General features: G+C 37.2%; 1 pseudogene; it reads left to right on the forward strand.

Moving 5' to 3' along the window:
- The first annotated feature begins 17,867 nt into the window (after window positions 1-17,867).
- LOC149138073 (cinnamoyl-CoA reductase-like SNL6) lies at window positions 17,868-20,911 on the forward strand (annotated as a pseudogene).
- Window positions 20,912-21,642: the final 731 nt, after the last annotated feature.

The raw sequence follows: 21,642 nt of genomic DNA on the forward strand, positions 1-21,642 counted from the left end.
CTAGCATTTGGGTTATCATTAGAGTACTTGATGTACCAGGTTAGCGCGCTATCCTGCAAAGCACTAACCAGTGTTTCCTTCTTCATGTGATCATTTGTAACACCCTGAGCTTCTCATACAACTTTCACGACGAACCAGAACTGGTTCGAGTCCTCATTTCCCAAGCCTTTAAACAAAGTCAGCTTCACTGAATTTGCCATGCTGAACTACAGTGAAGGTGGAGGTGGTACGAGTGAAGTCACAGGTGATGGTGGTGAAGTTGGAGGTCGTGTGAGTGGAGGTGGCAGTCGCGGGAAACCTTGTCTTATTAACTGAATAGCACTTTGCAGAGAAGCCTATGCTACTCCCTCTTTGTCACCCAATGGAGGTGAAATCAATGGACTATATTCAAGACCCTTTCTTCCTTTGTTCTGTAAGTGTTTCTGCTTCGCGTAGCTCCGAACATCAAGGTAGTTGCATAACCCATTTTTCGCACAATAAGGTATTCAAAGACTTCAAGTACTTACCTCGCAGACCCTTGAAAAAGCACCGCTCCACCTCGCTATAGCTGACTGAGGTATCGACCGTGAATTCAGTCACAAATCCTCCTATGATGCAATCGAGCCAATGATCGACAGCGCTGGTGATCTTATCCTCAGAGGCTTCCAATATCCGTACTAACTTCGGGGTCCAGACAATAGGACCATCAAGTCTCCACCTTCCTTGGCTATCTAGTAGCTTCGCGATCCACTCATATAGCTCAACTGGAAAGGAACAGAAAAATATCTCATGGATCTCTGTGTATAGATACCTATCTAGCCATTGTTCCTTTGTTAGTCGTGGATTTTTGTTCTCCTACGCCGCAAATTCGTGGATCTTCCTATCCACCTAGTCTCTGATCTCTTTCTTAGTTGGATTCCAGTGATATGAAATCACACATCTCTTATGCAGATTCTGGTCCCGGCAATGGAACCATTTGTTGGTGTGGTGGGGCCTGACCCAGGTTCAGCATTAGTTAGCCAAACAAATCCTTACACTACTGACCCTTTTGGCATCAACCCGCGGAGCACGGACTGAAGTCTCACCCAAAGCAGTATGGTGGGATGCTGGAACCAAGTTTCTGCACCCTGAGATGGTTGTGATGTCAGTTTATTCCTTCTATTCCTACTCCCGCGCAGGTCGTTAAGTTCTAGCGATCTGTCAGTCTAGCCCTTTATTCCACCCTTCAGTACCTTCGCGAAGGGGTACGATTAGCCTTCGTGCAGCCCTAACCTATGGTTCAGGTACTTTCGCGCTGCTAGGGTAGCATAGCGTGCAGATTCCCAAATTATCTTAAGCGTCGTACTTATCTTATTAAACAATCACAATTAGCGTCGCGTAAACAAATATTCGTGCGTCCAATTATTCAACGTAATTACATACATTCGTGCATCATATAAGCATTATAAATGAAATTCATACCCAATATGACAAGATGCATTAACATGAAACAAAGACACAAAATTTGTAAAATGCTTCTCTTTATTGATATCTTCAGACGATTACAGACTCTATCCGCCCTGCGCACATAGTTGCAGGGGTCCGCGCACTCAGTTGTGGACTTCTACCCTAGGCCTCTGCGCACTCAGCTGTAGAGCCTCTACCTACACTAAGACCTGAAACTTAGACTTTTCTCCTTATCGCTCAAGACTCCTTCTACCACCTATGACTCTTCTCAACTACTTAGAACTTATTACTTAGCTCTTTTTATACAATCTGACTTTACAGCCGACTTTACTTTACAAAATTAAGGGTGGACAACCCTTTATGACTCATGACACCTTCGCGCTCCACAACCACAAAATGCGGAGACTTTACAACTTTATTACAAAATTCAACCCAAAACATGGGCTTTTAGCCCCAAAACTATCCTTGGGGGATCCCGTTCCCAATAGAGCTCTAGGCAGGTGAGCGGAGAAGGTCGATTCAGATTTTTCAAAGAGCCCGACTGCCACACAGGCTAGTGGCGGCCTGCCACATGGATGTTAGATGATGTGGAAAGGCTTACTCTTCAAGAGGCAATATTTCTCAATCTGGAGGTCAGATTGAGGAAAATTTTTATATCACCATATTTGTCTCGATAAGACGAACACAATGGTGATGGTTATTCTGAGTTTAGAAGAAGTTCAAAAAAGGTCTAAATTTTTTATACCCCATTTTCATAACCGTAATTTGAAGATTGGGTATGCATAGTGACCACACCCTACTTTGGGTGTTGGGTAAGGGGTGTTGTTAAAACTTTTCTTTATCTTTTGAACAGTCGTGTATATTATATACTAATTCCTTCTTTTCTCTTTCTATAGGTAGCCTTTTGGCACTCCAAGAAGGAATTCTCCATTTTCCTTTGATGTTTCTAATTCATGGGTCACTTGTACAGTTTATTGAATGTTTGGCTACCTTTTCTCAAGTTGAAGGTTCTAAACCCTTGGTCTCACGTTCTACCTAAGCGTGACTGCAATACTCGAAGACAAATTCTCTGGTGCTTCTTATCTATTTATTTTTTATATCTTTATGATATAAATTTTCTTCCTGAATGGAAGTGATTTATCATGGCTATTAACACTTCTTGTAATTATAATGTTCTCTTTGAGGCTATATGTGCCTCTCACCGATTTTTTTATTTTTAATTTACAATGTTATGAAGATACAAGCAATGCCTTTTAGACATTGACCTTTGTTGTAATTTGAAAAAGAATATATCTATATATATATATATATATATATATATATATATATATATATATATATATATATATATATATATATATATATATATATATATACAATCTCGATTACTAATCTTTGTACAAAAATGAATTAATTAGTAACATAATAACATATTATTACTTTCTTCTATAACCACTACAAAATCTTGTAAATATCCTCAATCCATAAACAAATAATGCTATAAAAACTAACAAAATTTTAATTTCCTTTTTCTTTCATTTCTCATTAAAATTATACACAGAGAAAATTTTGTTATACCGACTTGCAAAATATGTTTAGAAAATTAATAATTGAGTACTTTGGCTCCCCCCAGCCTTGATATTTGCTCCTGAAAATATCTCCACAAGCATAGGTCTGCAACTTTTTGTTTGCTTCTCTTCAATCTATCCTATCTTTTCACACTATGAGACAAAAGAAAACAAACAAAAATATTTTTATCCATTACCCATCTACCACTCTTTTGGTAGTTAGTAACTACCTCCACCTCACTAACATATGATAGTTAGTTACTATCTCATTAATGAGTTTTTGTTTCCCACTCCCAAATTCATCATCATGTCTTTTAGGAAACAATTAATTGTCAAATTCCATAATTTCTCAATAAATCTAATCATCCAAATTTGATTCCTAGGACTTATTGATGGGTGATTTATATTCACCAATAATTATGTAGCCTCATCTCTTTCAGCCACATGTACTCCAAAATTAATTTTCTAGACTCCTTTATTCATAAAAAAAACATCATAATTACAAATGTATAATCAATCATTATCGATAATAAATTACTGATAATTAAATTCTTCACATGTTTTTTTGAACCTTAACTATTCAAAAAGAAAGCACACATATGCACAATTAATTATATAAAAACATCAAGTCAGGGGATATCACATCCTCCCCCACTTGAATTTGACATTGTCTCGATGTCTAATCACAATATTTTTAGAATACATTACAGCTTGTTAAACTGAGAAGAATATGCTTATTTAAAAGCATCTTCCAACTCTCAAGTTTCTTCTTCTAGACTTAAATGTTTCCTTTGAATCTTCAATTGCACTAAGTCTCTATTCTAAAGTGTGACTACCCTCTAGTCTAGAATATATAGTGGTTCTGCTAGGAACTCTCCCTCTAGTTCCACCTGTATAGGATTTCAATCAATCATATGAGTTGGGTCATGCACATACTTCTTTAATAAAGACACTTGAAAGACATTGTGAACTTTTATGTTTGTTAAAAGGGCAAGTTGGTAAGCAACTAGTACAATTCTGGCTAAAGCTTTCAAAGGTCCACAATATCTAAGTGATAACTTAGCGTAATTGCAAAGTCTAAGTATGTTTTTCTCTAGTTTTAATTTCAAATACACATGATCTCCGACATTGAATTTCTTTTAAATCCTTTTCAAATCTGCATCTCTTTTGTCGATCTTGTGTTGTCTTTAAATTTTGTCTGCCTTGTTTAACAACTTTCTCCATTTCCTTTAACATATCTAGCCTCAATACTAATCAATCTTCAAGATGGTCCCAACTTAAAGGTACATTGCATTTTCTGTCACATAGTACTTCAAGGAATTTTGGCACCCATTGTCATAGGAAAACTCTACTTGGTGAAGGTAGTCTTCCCACTTAGTTGGTTTGTCCATAACATACATTCTTCACATATCTTCTAAGATATGATTAGTTTGTTCTATTTTCCCATCAGTTTGAGTGTGATAAGCTATACTAAAATTCAACTTTGTCCCCATTCCTTCAAATAATGCCTTCTAAAATTTTGAAGTGAATTTGGCATCACAGTCTGAAATCACAATTTTGGGCGTACCGTGAAGCCTAAATATCTCTTTCATGAAAATTCATGTTATGTTGATAGTTTTTAAGGTAGATTTAATAGGAATAAAGTGTACAATTTTCCTAAGCTTATCTACCACTACCATGATTAAATCACATTATTTTCTAGTCCATGGTAGTCTAGTAACAAAATCCATGGATATGGTTTCCCATTTCCATTCTGGAATAGGCAAAGGTTGTAACATTCATGTTGGATGTTGATGGGATGCCTTCACTTGTTGGCATTCTAGACATCTAGTCACGTATTATGTTGTCTTTCTTTCGTGTTAGGCCAATAATAATATTTTCTCAACATAGTTATCAATCTTTGATACCCAGGATGACCAGTTATTGGTTTCTTATGTAACTCATCTAACACTATTATTTTTAACTCTAGTTCATTAGGCAAGTAAATTTTTCCTTTAAACAAGAGAAAATCTTCATCATTTACTAAAAAATCAGTTTTCTTTCATATAACAATTCAGTTTCCTGTACTTTTTTCTTAATTTGCATATATTCTCCATCAAATTCTATTGTTGTTTTTATCTTTTTAATCAAATCTATTTGTCAACTTGTTGCTAAAATTCTGCAGATTTGATGTAATTTTCTTCTCAACACATCAACAATTTTATTTTCCTTGCCTTTAATATGTACAATTTCAAAATCATACTCACTAAGAAATGTTAGCCATCTAGCTTGCCTGGCATTAAGGTTTGGCTCATCAAAAATATATTTGAGGCTAACATTGTTTGTTCTTAGTTGAATCTTCCTCCCAATCAAGTAACATCTCCACATTTGTAACACATGAATTATGTTTTCCAGTTCTAATTCATGTGTAGCAATGTTCTTTTCATGGTCCTTTAACTTTATAGGTTCATAGTTGATTACATGAACCTCTTGCATTAAAACACCTCTCAATTCTTCTTTACAAGCATATGTGCATACAACAAACTCTTTAATAGGATCTTCTAGTTTCAGGATGGGAGCAATAGTCAATAATTGCTTAAGCTTCTCAAAACAATCCTGGCACTTCTGACTCCATACGAATTTTGTCCCCTTCTTTTGTAAGGAAGTAATATGATAGGCCAATTTATAAAATCCTCTAGAAATATTCTATAATAACCTTTTATTCCCATAAATGACCTAACATTAGATACATATTTAGGTACTGGCCATTTGGTTATAGCTCTAATATTTTCTGGATCCACAAAAATTCCTTCCTTAGGCACGACATGTCCCAAATACTAAATTTGTTCTTGGTAGAATGAGCACTTGATAAACTTAGCATGTATCTCATTCTCTCTAAGTGTTTGAAGAATAATCTGCAAGTGTTGACCATGTTCTTCCTTACTCTTAAAGTAAACCAGAATATCATCTATGAATACTATGACAAATTTGTCAAGAAAAGGACTTAGTACACTATTCATCAAGCACATGAAAGTTGTTGGTGCATTAGTGAGTCTGAAAGGAAACACCACAAATTCATAGAGTCCATATCTTTTTTTTAATGTTGTTTTATGTATATCTTCATCCTTGATCCTTATTTGATGATATTTCGACCTTAGATCAATTTTTGAAAAGATTGATACTCCTTGGACTTGATGAAACAAGTCATCAATATGAGGTAAAGGATATTTGTTTTTAATTGACATCTTATTCAACTATCTATAGTCAATACAAAGCCTTAATGTCCCATATTTCTTTTAACAAATAAAACTCGTGCACCCTAGGGAGACACACTAGGCCTTATGTATTTCTTATCTAGAAATTCATGTAATTGAATTTTCAACTCCATTAACTCATTAATAGTCATTATGTATGGAGCTTTGGACACTGGAATAGCTCTAGGAATGAGATCAATAGTGAAATCTATATCTCTCCTTGGAGGAAATCCTAGTATATCCTCATGAAACACATCTTTGTATTGTTGTAAAATAGGGCATTCTTCTAAAGATGGTCTTGTTTTGTTTTCAACTAAATCCTCAACCTAAACAACAAAATTTTGATGGCCATTGCGAGCATGTCTCTTTAGTTGTAAGGAAAAAAACGAACTCACACAAATAGTTCTTGGCACTCCCTTCACTACATAGCCTTCTCCTTCATCATTAATACGGGTGAAAGACTTTTCAAAGCAATTCAGAATTATGAGATTCTAACAAGTATGTCCCAATTAACACATCATATGACTCCAAAGGTAAAACATTTAGACTCAGTGGCTTCTTCATTCCATTCAAGTTCAATAAACTATTTTTCTTATTTCAATTACTTTCATTTTTGTTCCTTTGGTTAGTTTTACGAACCAAGGTTTTCTTTGCTTTTCCTTTCTAAGTTCACACTTTTCAATAGTAGCAAGGGAAATGTAACTTAAGGTTGATCCAAGGTCTATCAATATTGAAACATTATGTTCAGAAATTTTATCTTGGACTTCCAACATTATGGATTGGTGGTCTACCTGTCTTCCATCTAATGTTTCATTGGTCTTCGGAATGTTGTAGACAATGTCATTAACTATTGAAGCTTCTTGCAAATTCTTTACTATACCCATTTTGTTTGTTGGATTTTGTGGATAGTCTCTCCACAAGATATTTTCACTACACCCCTAGCATTTAATTGGTGGTCTGATTGTTTCTACAAAAAAATTATTTCCTAGTCCAACCCCTTGTCCATTTCTTGTCCCAAATTCCTTGGTTGGTTCACACTTCTACTATAATTCCCTCCTTCATTATTTTTGAAACTGTTTGTAAAAGATGGTTTCTTGAAACCTTTTTTCTTAGTGTTGAATTTTTCATGTTTCTTAGCCATCCAACTTTTAGAGTTGTCACTTCTCTTATGGTTCTGATTAAAACATAGCTTCGCCTTCCTTATAGCCTCATCCACGATACTTGGATTATCAAATTCAATCATTTCCCAATAAGAAAAATGTAAGCAACTAATGAACCTTTGTATTTTGGCATTCTCCTCCTTCAGGTAAGGCACATATCTCAGCAAACTCAAAGATGTATTGTGACAAACTCATCCATGGTAAATTGTCCCAATCGTAACTCATGAAACTCTCTAGATTTTTCATCAAAATACCTTTTAGTTAGATATTTCTTTTTAAATTATTTTCTAATGAGTTTCCAAGTCAAATTTTTACTTCTTATTCTTTTAATAGTTTTGTTCTCCTCCCACCATAAGGTTTCCTTACAAGCCATTGATCCAAGGGATAAAAAAATATGTTAAAAAAAGTGCTCAAATTCTTTCGAAACCAATACCAAATCGTAGATCTCATCGTTCTAATTTCAATGACACTTGAATCACCTCAATGAGACAATCTATGTGAAAATTGTCGCGTTCTAAAGTTTTTGGAAAATAACTAAAAAGTCAACTTGCAGGGTTGACTAGGCAGGTCGTATGATTGTGTGGCATTGATGTCAGCAAGCGACTGTGTAGGTATGGTGGTTAGACCGGTTAATCCTGTGTTGACACATGGCATGATCATACAGGTCAGGTTGGGGAATTTTTATTGGTTGATGAGTTTTGGATTGGCGAATCAGGAGGCGCCACGTGGCCCAATGGGAGGGTGCCACATGGTCCTCGAGGTTCATGAAATTTTGTTTTAAGGGGCCAACCAACCTCGATGGATTTTCTCACCGTAACTAATCGAACGCCTTACAGTACCACCATTTTGGTTCTCATTATAGCTATATGGGTTGATTGTATTTATTGAACAACAGTTGTCTTTTTTTTTGGGGGGGGTGGGGGGGTTGGGGGGGGCAGTGGGGCTCACCCAAACGGCCCCATCCCCGGGTTATGTGATATAATATATGACCATATGTGAAGGCGGATGGCATGGGGAGTTGGCTCCCAGCCCCCAGTTCCAACAAACATATCGTAACCAACAACAGACCATGCAGGAGGGGCGGGCGGTGGCACTCTACCTATGCCCAGCCCATGGTTCTTGACACCACATGTGACCTAGAGCACGGAGTCGGTGGGCACGTGGCCTCTGTCCTGGGCCCCTAGCCACATTACACTCATATGAACAAAACCAAGGGTGGAGGAACAGGAGCACAGTCCTATTGGCACACTTAACGACTCGAAAAAAATGCACCTTTTTTGGCAGATTTGTTGCCATTCTCGTGCCAAATTATCACTTAGCAATTCCTCCAAAAGGGAATTCATTTCCAGTTTTGGTAGAGAGGTCATTTTGCAGGACATATAGCAGAGATATGAAAAAGGAGGACTAACTTGGCCATTTTTCAGCCTTTATGAGCCCAAGAAGAGCATACACAGGGGTTTTTGGTTGTTTTGGACACAATGGAAGCATTATTTTTGTGATATGAGCATTGTATGTAGATGTAATTAACATTTTGAGCATACAATTTAAAGGGCCAACATTGGAAGCTAGACCCAGAGATGTAGCCCAAGGGAGGTGAACTCTGTCATCAAATTGTTGTTTTGTGATGTTGCATGTTGTCTATTTTTCTTTGTTTAAATCTGCAAAACTTAATTAGAATTACTAAGTTTATATGCTTTTGCAATTTCGATCCATTTCCCGCGAGACATAAACTAGCTTGCAAACTTTTGCAAAAAACCTTTAATTTTTAATTTCAGATCAGTCATGTGGTAAATTGCCAATTTTTCCTTCAAACTACTTGGATAATTGTAGACCTCAAAGTATTTTGACATATTAAGAAGACATGCTTTTGCTCCTTCCTCAGATTCACCATCAAAATTTGGAGGCCTAATCTTTTTAAATTCTCCTTATAGCTGAGATGTAGTCCTCTTCTTCCTAGATGTTGAGGTAATACTTTCAAAAAAAAATTCTTCATCAAACTCATGAGACTTACTTCCACTAGTAGTTATGGAATGTGTTGTATCTATTGACTCACTCCTAGTTCTCTTCTTATGAGCTTATATTGTTTTCTTGTTTATTCTATCTTCTTCTAATTTTCTCAATAGATAGTCATTAATCTCCTCCTGCTCTTCTTTATCTAAGTCTTCCTTCAAACTACATACTACTTGTAACAAATCATATTCTTGGTTTTTTGCATTACTAATTCCTCCACCCATCATCCTAATCTCAGTATAAGGTTCCTCACCACCTCTAGGTGATCCTATGGAAGTCTGCCTATTATATTCTTCAGCCATACTTTAAACTTTTCTAACAGTCCTTTAAAAAATATATAATCACGACATAGATAAAATAACTGTTTTAGTTTTAGGACCCATAAAAGGCCCAATGTTGCAACCTACATCTCTCATACCTCTTGTAATGTACCTCATTTACAACACATTTTTTATTTTCTTTTAACTAAATGAACTCACAATCAGTTCCACAAACTGTTGGAACTAATCTAACTAGACTTAACTCAGTTAACTGAGCTAACTAATTACAACTCAAAGTACAACTCACCCTGATCTCCTTAATCAAGGGATAACTTCCTCAATCAAAGGGGAAACTGTTGCATGTCTTCACATAGGCTTCATATTTGATTTTCTACAACTATTTAACTCAAGATGAATTAATTAATTATTTTACAAACAAATGCTAAGATCAAATTCGAATTTTAATTCTCAATTTTAGCTTAGGGACTAACTAAAATTGGAATGTATCCCGAAATGCTATTTATAGTAGTGTTATTTTTAGCACTTCTATTTTTAGCATTTCTTGTTTCTATTTTCAACACTCCCTCCCAACAAGAAAGGGATTATCAGTCACCCCAACCCTGTCTATGTGGAACTCGAACTTGCATTTTGACAATGCCTTAGTCAAAATATCTACATCATGTTCCTCAGTCGAAACATACAACGACAACATGATCCTCTTCACCACACAATCTCGAAGATGATGATACTGGATATCTATGTGCTTGGACCTGTCATGAAATACTGGATTCTCAGAGAGTTTGATACAACTCTGATTATCACAGTAGATCACAATTGGATCCATCCTCTGACCAAACAATCCCACTAGAATCTTCTGCATCCAAATGGCCTCGCATGCTGCCTAATTGGCGGCCATGTATTCAACCTCTGCTGAGTTAAGTGCAACTGACCTCTATTTCCTACTGTACTAGGAAACTGTAGTTGAACCAAGGTTTAAGATTCCTCCAGAAGTGCTCTTCTAGTCTGATGGAATCCCTGCCCAATCTGCATCTGTGAAGCCCTGAAGCTTCACTCCCTCTGTCTATGTATATCACAATCCATACTGAGATGTTCCTCTGAGGTATCTCAACACATGTTTCGCTACCTTCCAAAACATCGTGGTAGGCTGAACCATAGCTTGACTCAGCTGGTTCACCGCAAAGCACAAATTTGGTTGTGTGTTAACTAAATACATCAATGAACCCACCAGTTGCCGATAAACAATAGCAGCTACTACCTCACCTGAAGTAGCATCCTCCTTCCTCCAGATACTAGCTAGAGGAGTCTACATGGGCTTGCACTTCTCCATGTGGAATTGCCTGAGTATCTCATTGGCATACTTTCCTTGAGACACAAATACTTCCCCATATTTCTGCCACACTTCCATGCCTAGAAAGTAGTGCATAAGACCCATGTCTTTCATCTCAAACTCTCTTGCAAGGTCCTCCTTGCAAGACTTGATCAACTGATCATCACCTGTCAAAATCAGATCATCCACATAAAGAACAATGATCAATGGCTTACCTTCTACCATGATGTGGTAAAGGTTCGCATCTGCTTCACTCTTGGTGAAGCCCAACCCAGTGAAATAGCTATTGATCCTAGTGTACCAAGCACGAGGTGCTTGCTTCAGCCCGTACAAAGCCCTCTTGAGTTGGCACACATGTGACTCACGATCAAAGGTCTCAAAACCTTCCGGCTGCTCAATGTACACCTCTTCCTCAATCTTCCCATTGAGGAACACAATCTTCACATCCATCTGATGGATCTTCCAACCCATCTGAGTTGATAGTGCCAACATCGATCTGATAAATGAGTACCTTGCTACAAGAGAAAAGTCTCATCGTAGTCGATCCCCTCGACCTGTGAGAAACCACGGGCAACAAACCTTGCCTTATGTTTCTCAACACTGCCATCAACTGCCTGCTTTACCTTGTAAAGCCATCGGGAACTCACCACTGACTTGTCCTGAGGTCTTGGGACAACATCCCAAACACAGTTCTGAACAATGGAGTCGTACTCCTCCACCATAGCATCAACCCAGACTGGTTGTTGCACTGCTTCCTCAAATGAAGAAGGTTCGAACTCTACACACTCCCCAACCAGGGCCATGTAACCAGTGTACCGCTCGGGTGACCTCCTCTATCTGCACTGAGAAGATGGTTGTCCCACATTCTCTCACACATCCAGCATCAACCTATCAGCTTCCCTTGAGCGTTTCCGCCCATCTCTGGAAGACTCAGCATGAGTGGATGTCTCCACTCTTGGATCCTCTGCATGCGGCTGCTCCGCATCAATCTAAGGCTCCTCCTCCTTAGGAACTAAAAGTTCCTCCTCTGCATGCAACTTGAGCTCCCTCTCAAGTGATACTTGCATGGCTTTCTGCTCGTCGAACTTCAGATCTCTGCGTACCACTGTCCTCTGACTAGTAGGTAGGAACACCCGATAGTTTTGGGGTGTATCAGTGTACCCCACAAGTATCCCCAACTCAGCTGTTGGATCTAGCTTCTTCCGGGCATCTTTGGTCACATGGCAATAAACCAATGATCCAAAGATCCTAAAGTGACTCACATCTGGTCGCTTCCCAGAAAAGGCTTCCATTGGTGTCTTCATCCCCAGTATATAGTGCGGGCTTCTATTCTGCAAGTATACTGTTGTATTGCATGCCTCAGCCCACAAATGAAGTGGTAGGCTTCGGTCATGCAACATTGCTCGAGTTGCTCCCACAATCAATATATTCTTCCTTTCAGCCACCCCATTGTGCTATGGGTTATGGGGTGCCGTCAACTCCCGTTTAATTCCTTCTATTGCGCAGAAGTCCTTAAACTGTTGGGATACATACTATCCACCATTGTCGCTACACAAGGCCCTTATTTCCTTTCCAGATTATTTCTCTGCCAAGGCTTTAAACTCACAAAACCTTGAGAAGGTCTGATCCTTCTTCTACATAAAGTAGATCCAACATCTACGAGAAAAATCATCAATAAAAATAACATAGTACCTTTGTTTAGCGGTGGAGGCTGTAGAGAATGGTCCACACACATCTGTGTGAACTCGCTCCAGGATTGCTCCATCTCTATTGTCTCAATCCTGAAAGGAAGATTTCGCATACTTACCCAAGGTACAACCTTTGCATGTACCCGTCTTCTCTAGTTTTCCCTTGGGAAGTCTGGTAGAAATCTGTTGCATGATCTTCAAGGCCCCATTATGCAAGTGGCCCAATCTTCTATGCCATAGCTTGCCAACATCTTGGCTCTGCACCATCTCTGCTTTGGAACTCAATGCAGCACAGTCGTCTACCTCCGGCTTGTAGATATTCTTAACTCGAATCCCAATCCTCTTGGTCTGTCGAGTGTCGATATGCCTTAGGAATACCTTTCCTTTACTAAAAACTACATCATAGCCTTTGTCTTCCGGCATAGCGACAAACACAAGATTCTTCTTCAGACCCGGTACATACTTTACATCAGTCAAGGTGAGAGGAGCTCCATGCTCCCTCTGAAACACAACCGTACCTTCACCTAAAACACAGTATTTTCCATCATCACCCATCTCGATCCACATTTGGAGATCCTTCTCCTCCAAGGTACTAAAAAGATTCTTGTCACTGGTCATGTGGAATGAAGCTCCACTGTCCAGGTACCAAACACATCCCACCATGGATGAAACCATGCATGTGATGAGGGAGAAATCCAATTTGAACTGTGAGGCCAGTGCCTCACCATCTGATCCCTTCGAGGATCCCTTCTTGGATTTCTTCTGTGGACAATTCGTAGCATAATGGCCCACCTCATGACAATGAAAGCATCTCACTTTCGATTTGTCAAACTTCTTCCCACCATGGGAAGAACTAGATTTGGAATGGGATGCCTTCCCTTTCCCTTTCCTCGCCTTACTTGCTAAGGCTAGATTTTCTTCATCATCTTGCTTTGATGAAGATCCATCTCTGGTGCTTCTTCTTATCTCCTCCTACATCAGATCTGACCAAAGTCGTTCCCAATCTGGCAGTTTCTCTCTTCCATTTACCGAGTCTTGGTAGCTATGCCAGCTCTTAAGAAGACCGAGGAGAGCAAGACTCACCATGTCATCATCAGCAGTTGTGATCCCTACACTTCCAAGCTCATCCCTGCAGGTGTTGAGCTTGTTCAAATATGTAGAGATCATGTCGCCCTTTTCACACTTGATTTTCCGAAGCTTGTCTTTCAACGCCAGCTTCCTCTGATCGTTGTTTTTCTAATATAGATATTTCAATGTTTTCCACATTGAAAGTGGAGTCTCCTTCCTATGGAGGCTCGAGACAATGTGGTCTCGAACTCCCTCTAGGAGGATTCTCCTCGCTCTAGCCACACATTTCTTCCATTCCGCCAATTCTTGGGCATTAGTTGCTACTGGCTTGGGGACTTCTTGATCAATGAAGTCCTTTAGACTGTTGTCCTCTAATACCGCTTCCATGCAATCCTTCCAAGCTATATAATTTGAGTTGCCATCAAGGGCATACTCGAGTCTCAAACCGTTGAACGCCATTGGAGAAATTTGAGATGTGATAAGAATTCGAATTCTATAATCAGGAACTTCAAACTTCAAACTTCTCCCTTCTTTGTATACTATTCTTCGCTTTGATCACCTTTTCTCTGATACCATGTAGAAATTCCCACTATAGATCACCAAATAATGCAATATACTAAAGCAAAATACTTGATCTACTTCTACAAACAAACTTGTGGAAGCTTAATCGATTATGAGCAAGATCAAATAGAACACATATAACAGAGAATGAGAAATCAATCACACATGAACACAGAAGAATACTCTGGGAAAAGCCTCAGCTAAAAACCCCGATCTCTGTATTATCATACAAGTGGAAATATGTCTGAATTACACAAAGCTTTAGCTCACAAGCTATCCAGCTCTCAGTACAATCCCTCAATACATCTCACAGACTGAATAGACACAACATAAGCCTTCTTCCAATCCTCCAAGCCTCCTATTTCCTTGCGCAGTTTCTCTTGGGGTCCAATGCTGCCACCTGTGTGAATTTGCCTCTCACACAACTCATCAAACTCAGAAGTAACTACGCAATCTCCAAGGAATGAATTCCTTCTACATGCAAGAGATATCCTCAATGGAATATTCCTGCAACTGATAGTACACTATCCCATCATTTGATCTCAACTGGGTCTCTGACTGAACTGAAATGCATGAGTTATTTATGAGAGAATATTCAGTTATCTGAAGTGCAGTAGTTACATGCATGCATGCATTAACTAACTGAACTCACAATCAGTTCCACAAACTATTGGAACTAATCTAACTAGACTTAACTCAGTTAACTGAGCTAACTAATTACAACTCAAAGTACAACTCATCCTAATCTCCTTAATCAAGGGATAACTTCCTCAATCAAAGGGGAAACTGTTGCATGTCTTCACATAGACTTCATGTTTGATTTTCTACAACTAATTAACTCAAGATGAATTAATTAATTATTTTACAAACAACTGCTAAGATCAAATTCGAATTTTAATTCTCAATTTTAGTTTAGGGACTAACTAAAATTGGAATGTATCCCGAAATGCTATTTATAGCAGTGCTATTTTTAGCACTTCTATTTTTATCATTTCTTGTTGCTATTTTCAACAATTATTACATTCATCCTTATTGATTTAATGAGAACTTTACTCTTAATATATTCAAGATTGTATTTTAAATCTCAAGTTGAATTATACAAGGACCTTGTATAGCTCTAGTTATTTCTTTGAAATTTACCTCCTAGTATAAATATGTATGTTACAAATCATAAATAATATGTATGTTACAAATCATTAAATAATATGTATGTTACAAATCATAAATAATATGTATGTTACAAATCATTATGTATGTTACAAATCATTAAATATATTATTAGAATCATATCCTATATATGCATATATCCATAATTCCTCCCCACACAATTACATGGTTTATAAATTCTCTAGCGAAAGGGTTTAAACCTTTAAAACCATCATACTTTTGATTGTACCACTTCAATATTTATATTCTTAATATGTTTATTTTACATGGTTTATAAATTCTCTAGCGAAAGGGTTTAAACCTTTATAACCATCATACTTTTGATTGTACCACTTCAATATTTATATTCTTAATATGTTTATTTGGGCCTCTAAGGTAGATATTTAACTAATTGAATCCAAGGTTACTTCACACTAACATAAGATATGTTTCACCATTGTACATCTTATAACTAGCATTTGCACCTTATGTTGCAAAGGAAACGCCGTAAGGCATAGAGTGGGGAAGAATAGCATAGAGTGGGGAAGAATAACATAGAGTGGGGAAGAATAAGGACATGTGAATGGACATTGTTGAAAGCAAGGGTGGATGATAATGAGTTACAATTGCAATAGTTAGTTATGTGTATTCTGAAAATGGATATTTTGTAAATAGTAATAGTTTGTGGAAGAATAGCAACATGTGAATGGAGATTGTTGAAAGAAAGGGTGGATGATAATGAGTTAGAGTTGAAAGTATTAGTTATGTGTATTTTGAATATGGATATTTTGTAAATAATAGTAGTGTGTGGAAAAATAGCAACATGTGAATGGACATTGTTGAAAGCTAGGGTGGATGATAATGAGTTATACTTGAAATGATTAGTTATGTGATACGACATTGTGAACAACATCATGGTCGTCGTTCCATATTTGAAAATGCATGAAAAATTGTTTGAGGCATCATGATAATACTAAAAATTCCAGCATGATTTTGAAAAAATTAGCTAAATTTTTTGAAAATGTGGATTATAGTTGTCACGTTTTAGAATTTTTAGTGCCTTAATTTTGCACAGAAAATGATAGAAATTACAGCATGATTTTGAAAAAATCCAGCTCATTTTTTTGAAAGTGTCAATTATAGCAGTCAAGCTTCAGTGTTTTGGGTACCCAGGCATTCATGACAGATGCTAAATCCATTTCCGCCATCCAAAAACAATTTAAACACTCCCACAGTCAAATTTCAGAATTTGTCGTCCAGACAAAACGAATGCGTACACGCATAGAGGATTATTATGGAAGATTCCTTCTTCAGGGAATCGTAATATAAGCCATGAGGATATTAAATGTCCTTAAAAACTAAAGCACAGAACTTGGGAGCTTCAAGACCCAGGAATGGAATTTGGTATTTGGTAACATTTTACAAGGGAAACATGATTGAACATCAAAGTTTCAAACGAATGCGTACACGCATAGAGGATTATTATGGAAGTTTCCTTCTTCAGGGAATAGTAACATAAGCCATGCAGATATTAAATGTCCTTAAAAACTACAGCACAAAACTTGGGAGCTTCAAGACCCAGGAATGGAATTTGGTAACATTTTTAAATGGAGTTTCCAATACAAACTGACGGGAATCACCCACAAGCTTTCAAGTTCATGGCCCCTAAATTTTTGCATTCTTGATAATGTTTTCTCACTGTTTCAATGTCAATTTCATGATGCTTCCAAAAAAAATTACAAGACAATTTTATAAGTTTTAATTTCTATCTATAAAATAGCTACTCCATCGTGAAGAACAAAGATTATTGCTACTCCATCATGAAGAATAGAGAACTTGCGAGCTTCGAGACCCAGGAATGGAATTTGGTAACATTTTAAATCGAGTTTCCAATACAAGCTTTCTCAATTTGACAGAATCACCTAAAAATATTAAGCAAACGTATGACAAATTTAGATGAATATATTACTGTAAGTGCTAGTATGTGGTTGGGCGCATCATCGTTTAGAAAGAAGAAACAAACGACACAACAAAAAGAGTCATCATCCGTCTTAGTTCCCAAGGTTGAAGTTCAACAAATTAGATGGGAGTACTCTACCCAGGCGAAGGAATTGCCCAGTTTCCGTCGCCGCCCGGAAAAACCTCTGGCTCCGGCCGCTGGCAATTCCTCCGCCCTCCGCCACCCTCCGCGGCCTCCACCCAGCTCCACCACCCTCCGCATTAATGTCGACGACTGACAGGTTCCTGACAGACATTCCGATTTCCATCATGTCTTGTCGTCGGTAAGTTAATTCACCATGGAATTTGAATTCGGAAATAACCCGCAGGCTGCTCCCTCACCAATTCCTCCGCCTGGGTAGACTACTCCCTGCCATTCAACTTCACACAGAAGCCAATCCCATGAATCCAGTGAAAGCTCCTGCCATGGTCGACCAGGCATACTCTTTTACTTATGTCTCTCTCTTGCAGGCCTGCATTCAGAAAAACGATTTGTGGAGAGTAGCCATGCTGGTGTTTACCTCTGGTCTGAACCCCTCTGAGGGCAATGGTAAGGTAATTTGTGTCATGGATGCGTCCAGTTATGTAGGCTTGCAGATTATTCAGGGCCTTCTGCAACGAGGCTATTCAGTGCACGCCACTGTGCAGAGAGACGCTGGTATGTTTATTTATTGAAAAAAGAACAAGATTTTGTAGTTTCTTGATAAATTTCACGTTAAGATGAATCTATGAATTTAATATTTTAACCCAAGTTTGATGCATTACCTTTTTTTTCAAACGCCTAAGAATAAATATAGGAAAATTGCGCCATCCCATCCCTATTTTGAATTCCCAGTCACCTTGAAATTGAGATGAAGGTTTTCACATTTCTTTTTTATTGAACTTATAGTATGTTGGCATTCTTCATTGATGATTTTAAATAGTGGCAGGCGAAGTTGAGTCTCTCAGAAAATTGCATGGGGATCGATTGTAGATCTTCTATGCAGACGTCTTGGATTATCACAACATTACTGATGCGCTCAAGGGCTGTTCTGGTCTATTCTATAGCTTTGAACACCCTCAAAGTGCTGCAGGTTATGATGTAAGTTAGTGAACCTTTGAATTAAATATGTGGGCATTTTGGTATATGTATTGGAAGGGTTGGATATTGATAGATGTGGACTTGTGTAATACAGGAAGTGATGGCAGAACTTGAAGTACAAGCAGCCCACAATGCACTGGAAGCGTGTGCTCAGACCTAGACCATTGAGAAAGTTGTGTTCACTTCTTTTGTGGCTGCAACAATTTGGAGAGAATATGGAGACTGCAAGGTTAATGCCCTTGATGAGAGGCATTGGAGTGATGCAAATCTTTGTAGGAAATTGAAGGTCTGTATATATAATTTTTAAATGACAAAATGTTAAGTTTAGTATACAATCTAATTAAAGTGGACTGATTTATCACTTTTTCCTTTTAACTTGTTAACGATATCTAACTGAATGGTATGTTTGATAGCATTGGTCTGATTAGTTGCTTAATCTAGTAAGTAACTCAGAAGTTTGCATCTAAAGCTTCTTTGATCAGATTAGTTAATCTAATAAATAACTTCAACGTTTGCATCTACAGTTTTTCAAGGCCAGCTACAATAGTAGTTTTCCAAGGTGATGGAATCCATGACAGTAGTATATTTAATATGAGCTAAACATGACATTTGTAACAATTGTATCTGGGTGGGGAAAAGCATAATTTCTCCTTCCAATCTAAAGAAATAAATCCAATTGACTCTTTCATATTTTAGTTCGTCCACCATCATTTTACTGAGCTATACAATGCATCTTGCTTTAGCGTTCTCTCTATCCATGAATCCATATCCAATTAGATTTTGGCTTTTTGAAATTGCTCAAATGATAATACATGCTACATATTCATCTTCCTTCTTTCAGTCCATGAATCCATATCCAATTAGCTTTTGGCTTTTTAAAATTGCTCAAATGATAATACATGCTACATATTGCGGATAACCCTGAAATAATCCATATCCAATTGATCTTTTGCCTCTTAAGATTAATGAAGTGATACCACATCATAGACAACATAGTGCATATATCTTCTCTATATGCAACAATCCATATCCAATTCATTTTTGTCTTTGAAGTTGCCCAGGTTATAAATTCATCAAATAATGAGAAAGTCTAGATATGTAACCTTTGTCTAAATCTTTGGTGCATACTAAATCAGGGCTAAAATGGCTTTGTGCTAAGTATATATATTTTTACAGAGAGAACCTAAATACATTGTGGTGCGGTATTCATCATTTTTTTGAAGAGGTATATGTACAAAATTTGGGTGTTTCTCAAAGATTGTGGAGTTCAAAGCTGTACAGTTTAATAATAGTATTCTGAACCTTGCAGTGATCTGTGGTATTATGTTCTAATTACACAATATTTCCTATTCACAGTTGTGGTACACATTAGCCAAGACACTATCAGAGAAGGCTGCATGGGTGATGGCCATGGACAGGGGGCTGAATATGGTGACAATCAACTCATCTCTAATTGTGGGACTTGGTATCACATACAAAAGCTCAGGATCTACCATTGCATATCTTAAAGGTGAGGGTGAGAGATCTGCATATCAAATAGACTCTACTCTAGAACGTACAAATATGGTATGGTAATCCCTTGGAGAGGATCCAATCTATGGAAGTGCAAAATATTAGCTAGTTTATTTACAGTGGCTAGTCTTTGTGATTGCAGGGGCTGCACAAATGTACGAGAAGGGCACTTTAGCTACTGTATACATAAGGTTTCTAGTGGATGCACATATATGTGCTTATGAAGATCCATCTGCCTATGGGAGATATATATGTTTCAATCAAATAGTCAGTAATGCAGAAGATGCTGTCAATTTAGCACAGAGTTTGCAACACCTGATACCGTTCCCTGATATGTACAGAGCAATTAATTATTCTTCAGATATTAAAATCACTGAAGATTCTGTATCTTCAAGATTTAAATTGGGTTGCTTACCTAATGATATTTTATCTTAGCTATTATGTCACAATGAAATTAATCATACATAGATACTGTGCAAAGATAGTCATGAATTCATTATTTATTTGATTTTTTTCATAATTTGGTAACAGATTTGAAGACTCGACGGTTTGCCAAGAGTGTCTGAGTAATAAGAAGCTGACTAGATTAATGGTTGGATATGGAAACCGTGCAACCCTAAGTAGCGAACTGTAAGGGAAGGGGGGAGCTTTTCCCCATGTTATAGCTTAACAGCAGCCATCAATGAGGGGCACAAGAAAACTTGGGGAGTTTACATGTTCAAACTATATCCATTTTTGTACATAATGTAATGTAATTTTCACTTCAAGGTTTGTTGGATAGTTGGCAATAAGTCGATTTCCTTCACTACGAGCACCAGCCTTCATTTGATAGTTGGCAATAGCCCTAAGTCGATTTCCATAACAACCAGCATTGAAGTTTAAGGATGTGACTAAGGCTCTCTACCATATGCATTTTTTTTTTGGTTAATTTCTGAAGTAAAATCAAATTCATGATTCCTTGCAAGGAAAAGTGAAAGCAAGCTTTGTTGATGGGTTGTTTTGTGTGTGAATAAAAAGTGGATACCTCACACTCTGGAATTGTTTTATCATTATGAAAGTTCCTCCTGTTTGTTTTACCATTATGGGAAGTTACACTTTTTAAGCATCAGTTGTGTTATGAATGGAATGGGAAGTTACACTTTTTCTGTTTTATGGAGTGTGTAATGTTCTCTTATATGTGGCAATTTTGTTACAGAAGGGCTATTTTTTTTGTCTGTCTCTATATTTTCTTATAAATTGATAGCATCTTTATATATTGGGATGGTAAATTCTTCAATTAAAAGATAAAAAATAGAATATTGCTCTACCTTGGAAGATCGAACTTTTATTTTTAATTTTTTATTATTTAAAGTATGGAATGGATTATTTTTAATTTTTTATTATTTAAAGTATGGAATGGATTCAGTTTTTGGAGCTAATGAAAGGTAAATTTCCATTTCTTTTTCTAATATATTTGGGTTTTGGTTCATTAATATATTTTATAACATGAAAGAAAAGCTTCTTAATTAAATAAAAAATAAACTATTTATATATCTTATGAATAATTTTTGTTGGGATTAAAAAAACTCTACAAACATTCTCACT

The sequence above is a fragment of the Pinus tabuliformis genome, chromosome X, assembly GCF_031772625.1.
Source record: "Pinus tabuliformis cultivar Carrire ecotype Pingquan chromosome X, CPIR1, whole genome shotgun sequence".
NCBI lineage: Eukaryota > Viridiplantae > Streptophyta > Pinopsida > Pinales > Pinaceae > Pinus > Pinus tabuliformis.